The sequence below is a fragment of the Notechis scutatus genome, unplaced genomic scaffold, assembly GCF_049901735.1.
Source record: "Notechis scutatus isolate UNSWTSFEM ecotype Mainland unplaced genomic scaffold, rNotScu1.2 NSCUSCF92, whole genome shotgun sequence".
Taxonomy (NCBI): Eukaryota; Metazoa; Chordata; class Lepidosauria; order Squamata; family Elapidae; genus Notechis; species Notechis scutatus.
The window spans coordinates 26,468-34,153 of record NW_028263179.1 but is presented as its reverse complement, the minus strand read 5'-3'; positions in this window follow the sequence as shown (position 1 = coordinate 34,153).

Here is a 7,686-nt window from a genome sequence, read left to right as displayed (position 1 = left end):
GTTCCAGCTTTTTGACTGCATTTTTGTGTTCATCCAGGCGGGTACTTATCCTTCTATTGGTCTGTCCAATGTATGTGGCCGGGCATGATGCACAGGGGACTTCGTATATGCCTTGGTTTTCCAGGTCAATTTTATCTTTGGGGTTGCTAAGGATGGCTGCTATTTTTCTGTCTGTTTTGAAGGCAGTCCTGATGTGATGTCTGTGTAGTACCTTACTAATTTTGTCTGTAGTACCTCTTATGTAGGGCAGGACAGCTGTTCCATAGGTCTGTTCATCTTCTGGGTCTCTATTATGTTTCAGTGTGTTTTTGTGGATCAAGCTGGTGATTTTGCTTTTGTGGAAGCCGTTGGCTGTCAGTACTTTAGTCAGGGTGCATAGTTCAGCCTTAATGTGTGTCTTGTCTGCCAGGCGTTTGGTTCTGGTAATTAGTGTTTTAGCCACGGAGTTTATCTGTGCTGGGTGGTGGTGGGATTGGGCGTTGAGGTAGCGGTTGGTGTGTGTTTTCTTCTGGTATATGGTGTGTCCTAGTGTGCCATCTGTTTTTGTAGATTAGTACATCTAGGAATGGTAGTTGTTTGTTTGTTTCTGTTTCCATGGTGAACTTGATTTTGGGGTGTGCGCTGTTTAGGTGTGTTAGGAAATTGTTTAGGTTTTCTTGTCCATGGGGCCAAATCACGAATGTGTCATCGATGTATCTTAACCATAGTTTGGGTTTGAGGATGGCATTGGCCAGGGCTCTGGATTCGAATTCTTCCATGAACAGGTTAGCAATGACAGGTGACAGTGGTGATCCCATGGGGGCTCCTTCTATTTGTTTGTATCTTTGTCCTTTGTATATGAAATATGTGTTGGTTTAGCAGTGTTCTGTTAGTTCCATGAGGTGTTTGGCTGGTTGGTATTTATTTTTGATGATTTCAAGGGTCTCTTTTATCGGGACTTGAGTGAATAGGGAAACCACATCAAAACTTACAAGCAGATCTTCTTGCTCCACGTGTAGATCTTTGATCATTTCCAAGAAGTGGTATGAGTTTTGTACATGTGAAGCTGCTGTTTCAGCATGGGGCTGTAGCTGCTTTGCTAGGTATTTGGCTAGGTTTTGTAGTGGTGCTCCTCTGGAGCTGACTATGGGTCTGAGAGGTATGCCTTCTTTGTGTATTTTTGGGAGGCCGTATAGTTTGGGGCATCTGGAAGATTTCTCTCTGGGTATAATCGTGTGTTGGATCTCTTTGCTTATGTGGCTGGTTATAATTTTCTTCTTGGTTAATTTTTCCAGATATGTGGTTGGGTCTGTGTTTATGGGTTTGTATGTGGAGTCTTGGAGTAGGTCTGTCAATTTTGTTTCGTAGTCTTTTCTGTCCATTACTACAGTGGCATTTCCTTTGTCTGCTGGGAGGATAACTTACAACTTGGAGAGCTGATTCTGAAGGCATTTACAAACAGGAAAAATTATTGAAAAAATTAAAGAAATTAGAACATGACAAGAAAACCCCCAACAACTCACAACAACACCTGAAACAATTAGTGCACAACGTTTCCAACAGAGAACTCACCAAAACAGAAACAGATTTTCTAACCAAAGGATTCAATTATGCTATAGCACCCCAAAAAATCCCCACAGAATCCATCATATGTGCAGTAGAATCCAGCCTAACTAAATTAAATACAGATGAAGCTGATAAAATAAGACACCAAGTTACCAATATCCTATGCACAAGCAAGCCACCCAAAAGCAACTTACAGAAAAATGAAATTAAAGCACTACAAACCCTGAAAAGAGATAGCAGCATAATCATCCTCCCAGCAGACAAAGGAAATGCCACTGTAGTAATGGATAGAAAAGACTACGAAACAAAATTGACAGACCTACTCCAAGACTCCACATACAAACCCATAAACACAGACCCAACCACATATCTGGAAAAATTAGATGATGATGATGAACAGAAGATGATGATGATTCAGAAGATGAACAGACCTATGGAACAGCTGTCCTGCCCTACATAAGAGGTACTACAGACAAAATTAGTAAGGTACTACACAGACATCACATCAGGACTGCCTTCAAAACAGACAGAAAAATAGCAGCCATCCTTAGCAACCCCAAAGATAAAATTGACCTGGAAAACCAAGGCATATACGAAGTCCCCTGTGCATCATGCCCGGCCACATACATTGGACAGACCAATAGAAGGATAAGTACCCGCCTGGATGAACACAAAAATGCAGTCAAAAAGCTGGAACACACTTCCTCACTAGTCCAACACATGGAAGCTACAGGTCATAGCATCAACTTCAATGGCACCAAAACCCTGGCCACTATGGAAAACCCTAGCCACAGAGTCATCAGAGAAGCCATAGAGATTGAAAAAGACCAGAAAGCATGAACAGAAGAGATGATTCCACCAGGCTGTCAATCATTTGGAAGCCTGCACTCACAAACAAAAAATCTCCACACCACAAGCCAGGCAAACACCTGGGCACAAACAGATCCCCTGATACCTCCAGCTCAAACACACCCCAACCAGGCACCCAGATGAAACCCAGCTTCCTAACTAATGATAGCCGTCCATTTACCCGAAGCCAAGCTGCACTAAAGGCCTCCATTAAAGTAACACAATGCTGCCAGCCAATCAAGATACAAAAAGAGCCAAAAAACAGACAGAAGATATCAGAGACACCCATCAAGCAGAACACAGCAAACTCCGAGACCAATAAACACAGACCAAGACTCCCAACCAATCAGGATGAAGAAAAACCATTCTGGCACAGCAATAGGCTGCCCCAAATTTAAATCTGAAACCACTGTAAAGTCTGACCCACAGACGGACACAATACAGAAGCCTGATGATGGCAGATGAGATTCTGCTGAAACGTTGCTACAACTTTAAAAAGAACTACAATGACGTGGGAAAATACCCGAACCAAGCCGAACACCATATATATATATATATATATATATATATATATATATATATATATATATATATATATATATATATATCATCATCGAAACGTTACCGACTTCATCGAACGTTGCCTAGATACTTTGAATCTTACGCAGGAGAAAACCCGAATAACCAAAGATCCACACACACACACACACACACACACACATATATATATATATATTATGTATGTATGTATGTATGTATGTATGTATGTATGTATGTATGTGTGGATCTTTGGTTATTCGGGTTTTCTCCAGCGTAAGATTCAAAGTATCTAGGCAACGTTTCGATGAAGTCTCATTCATCATCTTCAGGCTTGCTTCTTCGGCTCTGTGCTTCTCAGAGTGATGTGAGCTTTCAGCTGCTTCTTCCTTCTAACTGCCAGTGGGGGTGTGTGGGTGGGGGCTTGGCTGCGTTCCGATTGGGTGGGGTGTGTTCTCATTGGTTGGAGGCTTGGCTGTGTTCTGATTGGTTGGGGGCTGGCCGTGTTCTGATTGGCTGGAGGCGTGCTCTGTTCAGGTGGGGGCTTGGCCGTGCTCAGGCTAGTCCCAGCTGCTGGGGGATTTGAGCTGGTGAGCTGTGATCTTGCTGTTTGGCTTTGAGTTCGTGGTCGTGCCACATCTTCATGGTGGGGGTCAGTTCGCTTCATGTATGGCTCAGATGGGTTTGAAGTGGGTAGTGATGCAGCTGCAGTGCGGCTTCTGGTCTGTGGTCGTGTCTCATCTTCTGTGTGGGTGTGAGTCTGATTTTTACGTGGAAGTGTGGTGCCACATCTTGTGTGGCCCTCGTGGGTGTGGGTATGGTGTCATTCATCATGTTTGGTACTCGTCTGTTCATGAGGGCGGGTTTCCAAATGGCTGGTAAGCAGGAGGTGTCATCTCTTTTATTCATGCTGTGTGGGCGTTTTTCTATCTCTATGGCTTCTCTGATTATTCTGCTGCTGAAGTGTTCAGTTTTGGCGATAGTTCTGGTATTTTTAAAGTCAATCTCATGTCCTGTGGCTTTGAGGTGTTGGACCAGGGAAGAGGTTGGTTCTTCTTTTTGATTGAGTTCTTATGTTCTTCAACGCGTGCACTTATTCTTCTGTTAGTTTGTCCAATGTATGTGGTGAGGCAGGCAGTGCAAGGGATTTCATATACTCCTTGGTTTTCTAACTCGATTTTGTCTTTAGGGTTTCTTAGGATGGTGGATATTTTTCTGTTTGTGCAGAATGCTGTTTTAATGTTGTGTTTTTGGAGGATCTTGCTGATTTTGTCTGTAGTGCCTTTTATATATGGGAGGAGGGCTTTGCCGTTCTCTTGTTCTCTGTCTTGGATTTTGGTTGGGGTTTCTTTTTGGATTAGGTGGGTGATCTTCTTTCTTTGAAATCCATTGGCTGTTAGTACGTTGGTGAGAGTGTTTAGTTCGGTTTTTAGGTGTTGTTCATCAGCTAAGCATTTTGTTCTGGAGATGAGTGTCTCAGCTACGGAATTGATCTGTGCTGGGTGGTGGTGTGAGAGTGCGTGTAGATAGCGGTTTGTATGTGTTTTCTTTTGGTAGATGGTGTGTCCTAGGGAGCCATTGGGTTTTTTGTATACCAAGACATCTAGGAAGGGAAGTTGATTGTTAGCTTCTGTTTCCATGGTGAATTGTATTTTGGGGTGTAGGCTGTTGAGGTGTGTGAGGAAGTTGTTCAGTTTTCTTTCCCGTGTGGCCAGATTATGAAGGTGTCATCTACGTATCTGAGCCAGAGTTTGGGTTTGTGATCATATTTTCCTAGAGCTTGTGTTTCAAAGTGTTCCATGTAGAGGTTTGCGATGACAGGTGAGAGGGGTGATCCCATGGGTGCTCCTTCTATTTGTTTGTATTTTTGTCCATTGTAGGTGAAGTATGTATTGGATAGACAGTGATTGGTCAGATCTAGGATGTGCTGGGGGGGGTTGTATATATATGGATCTTTGGTTATTCGGGTTTTCTCCCGCGTAAGATACGTAACATACCAATCACGCGTAACATACAAATACCACGAGAACCTCAGAAAACATAGAGAGAGACAGATCTGGATGGATAAATAGATATAGAGATAGATATAGAGATAGATAGATAGATAGATAGATAGATAGATAGATAGATAGATAGATAGATAGAGATGTATGAGTAGATATAGAGTGATGATAGAGATAGATAGAGATAGATATGGATGGATAAATAAATATAGAGATAGATAGATAGATAGATAGATAGATAGATAGATAGATAGATAGATAGATAGATTCCGTGTTTCTCCAACAATAGGGCCTCCACCAAGAGGCCCAGCATGATTTCTAGGCATGAGGTGAAATTAAGCCCCGCTCCCAAAATTTAGGCCTATGCGTTTCCCGCCATTTCTCACATCGTTCGTTAGAACTACACGAGGTGAAGAGAAATGGGGGAAGGGTGGGGGTGGGTGGGGAGAAAAGTTGCCTTTAGGAGTGCCCTGCAGGTAGCCTAGGCTAGAATACCCGATCTACCGAAAGAACATCAGCCGATAGAAGCTCCCGAAGGCAGAGTCCCCAGCCGCTTCGGGACGGCGTGGCTGCCCGTTCCCCGCCTTTAGGCAGTGTCTCTCGGGCGATGGAAGCTCCCCAAGGGCAGTCACTGGCCACTTTGATTGGCTGATAGAAGCAGCCTCCCGGCGAGGAGTGTGCGTGGGTGCTTGCCCGAGACCGCTTCTACCGGCCGATCGAAGTGGCTGGTGACTGCCCTTGGGGAGCTTCCATCGCCCGAAAGACACTGCCTAATGGCGAGGGGACACGGGCAGCCATGACTCTGCCCCGAAGCGGCTGGGGACTCTGCCTTCTGGGGAGCTTTTGTCAGCCGATAGAAACAGCCTCGTGGAGAGGTATGTGCATATGGGCCCCTCTAGGTGGGGGTCACCCCGAAAAGACAGACTAGCCATTTATTCGGGGTCAAAAAAATAAGGCCTGGCCTTATTTTGTGAGAAACACAGGGTAGGTAGGTAGGTGGGTAGGTAGGTAGGTAGGTAGGTAGATAGATAGATAGATAGATAGATAGATAGATAGATAGATAGATAGATAGATAGATAGATAGATAGATAGATAGATAGATAGATAGATAGATAGATAGATAGATATGCAGGGATATTTAGACAGACAGACAGACAGACAGACAGACAGACAGACAGATAGATAGATAGATAGATAGATAGATAGATAGATAGATAGATAGATAGATAGATAGATAGATAGATAGATAGATAGATAGATAGATAGATAGATAGATAGATACCCTGTTTCTCCAACAATATGGCCTCCCCCAATAGGAAGTCCCAGCATGTTTTATAGGCATGAAATGAAATTAAGCCCCTCCCCCAAATTAAGGCCTATATTAAAACATGCGAAATGGGGGAATGGTGGGGGCTTGCCGTTAGGAAGTACTTTTGTTGCACACCCGGATATGGTGCTGCCTGTGTTGACCCCAATACGAAGTGCCCCACCAACGCTGAGGTCAACATCCAAGCCATTGCCGCCCACCCGCCCGAAGATGCAAGGGGGAAAAATTAAGTCACCCCCAAAAAGACGGCCTAGCCATTTTTTTCGGGCTCAAAAAAAAAAAAGACCCGGCCTTATTATATGAGAAACACGGTAGATAGAGACAGATATAGATGGATGAGTAGATATAGAGTGATGATAGAGATAGATAGAGATAGATGATAGAGATAGATAGAGATATATATGGATGGATAGATAGATAGATAGATAGATAGATAGATAGATAGATAGATAGAGATGGATGAGTAGATATAGAGTGATGATAGAGATAGATAGAGATAGATATGGATGGATAAATAAATATAGAGATAGATAGATAGATAGATAGATAGATAGATAGATAGATAGATAGATAGATATGGATGAGTAGATATAGAGTGATGATAGATAGAGATAGATAGAGATAGATATGGATGGATAAATAAATATAGAGATAGATAGATAGATAGATAGATAGATAGATAGATAGATAGATAGATATATGAATGGGTAGATAGAGATAGAGATAGATATGGATGGATAAAGATAGATAGATAGATAGATAGATAGATAGATAGATAGATAGATAGATAGATAGGGATGGATGGATGGGTAGATAGAGATAGCTGATAGATAGAGATGGATAGATAGAGATAGATATGGTTGATTAAATAGATATAGAGACAGATAGATAGATAGATAGATAGATAGATAGTTAGATAGATAGATAGATAGATAGATAGATAGATAGATAGATGGATATATATATATATATATATATATATATATATATATATATATATATGTATGTTATGTCCCACCTTCTAAAATAAACAGTTAAGGCTGAAAGCAGCAGTCCTTGTAAAGAAAGGCAGCAAACAGGAAAATGTTATGTCCCACCTTTTAAAGTAAACAGATAAGGCTGAAAGCAACAGTCCTTGTAAAGAAAGGCAGCAAACAGGAATTTTCACAGATAGCTCCAATAAGTAAAAGTTCCAACGAACTAAATCCAAGACTCAACAAGATTCTTCAGATCAAAGTCCTTCACAAAATAATTCCAATAAGTAGAAGTTCCAATGAATTAAATCCAAATCCCAACAAGATATTTCAGATCAAAATCCTCCAAACTGTGCTCTTCAGTTCTCTCTTATAAATAGACACTTTGTTCCGGACAAAGTGCAAAGTCATATCTCTCCTTTATAGAGTAACTAATTAGTCTAATTGCTGG